Source organism: Myotis davidii, unplaced genomic scaffold (genome assembly GCF_000327345.1).
Source record: "Myotis davidii unplaced genomic scaffold, ASM32734v1 scaffold393, whole genome shotgun sequence".
In the NCBI taxonomy this organism is placed as follows: Eukaryota; Metazoa; Chordata; class Mammalia; order Chiroptera; family Vespertilionidae; genus Myotis; species Myotis davidii.
In genome coordinates, this window is record NW_006285913.1 from 108,743 (window position 1) to 109,852 (window position 1,110).

At 28.1% G+C, this 1,110-nt stretch overlaps 1 protein-coding gene across 1 annotated transcript in view; it reads right to left on the reverse strand.

Annotated features, from left to right (window-relative positions):
• Positions 1-1,110, reverse strand: part of PREX2 (phosphatidylinositol-3,4,5-trisphosphate-dependent Rac exchange factor 2) — a 156,467-nt gene that overhangs the window by 108,264 nt on the left and 47,093 nt on the right. The gene's annotated exons all lie outside the window — the stretch shown is intronic.

Here is a 1,110-nt window from a genome sequence, read left to right on the forward strand (position 1 = left end):
AAAAGAAAAACAAAAATGATGATAACTGACTTTAAATATTTTTTTAACACCGGCTTTTACTTTGAAAAAAAAATGTTCTTTGGTTTTCTCACATAACCAATATATAGTACAAGATCATGTGACTTCTATAACATTATAGTTCCTATGTGAAATCCGAACTCTGACATCAAGTACAGAACCAGTTCCAATGACACACACTGACCAGTGTTAGAAAAGGCTCTGTACTAGTAAACCCATTGTGTGTATGAATTTAAGTTTTATCTAAAGGTAACTGTTGGATTAATCTAAAATCTTAACTTTAAATAGAATAAATTTAAGTGCTATAAAATATAGTAGTCTTAGAAAATCTAGAAATTAATATTAATTATAAAAAATGTCAAAATGTATGTGTACAGATTAATCAAATGTGAATTAAACATTAATATTTGAAACCAAAATAAACATTTTTATGATTGAGTATCAAATGTTATTATACAGTTGTAACAGGAAGTGGGCCACTTTCTTTAATAACAAAAAAGTAAAACTGTTTATGACACTGACTCAAATACCCAAACATAATGACAACTTTCAACCAAGCAATATCCCCTCCCCAAAATAGTATGATCTGTTAAAGTGGATATCACCTTTCTTAGCCTTTTCTTTAATGAAGGGAAAATATTTGCTCATTCATTAGTTGACCTAATATGATAAAACATATAAATAATTTTACATTTGAATATCTATTATGATAGGTGACATGCCCCGATTAGCAAATATCATTTTCCTAGCTTGCACATTCTAAGCAGAAATAAAACCATCACAACAAATTTTGTACTTTCCTATTTAAAATGTATGGAGATGGTTGTTAAATCTTATAGTGTCAAAGTACAATTATTACCTAATAGAGAAAAGGCATAGGAAGATTAGAATAACTTGCTAGGACTAATAAACAGATACTTTAAAACAAATTCATGAACAAAACATGCAACATTTTTAGTATATGCCCATTGCTTCTTTTTCGTGATATTCATACAACACTTCATTTTTTAAAATCTAATTATCTCATCTGATTATTTAAAAATAGGGATGTGCACTTCAAAGACAATGTTGCACAAAAGTTAAGCCTGAAGA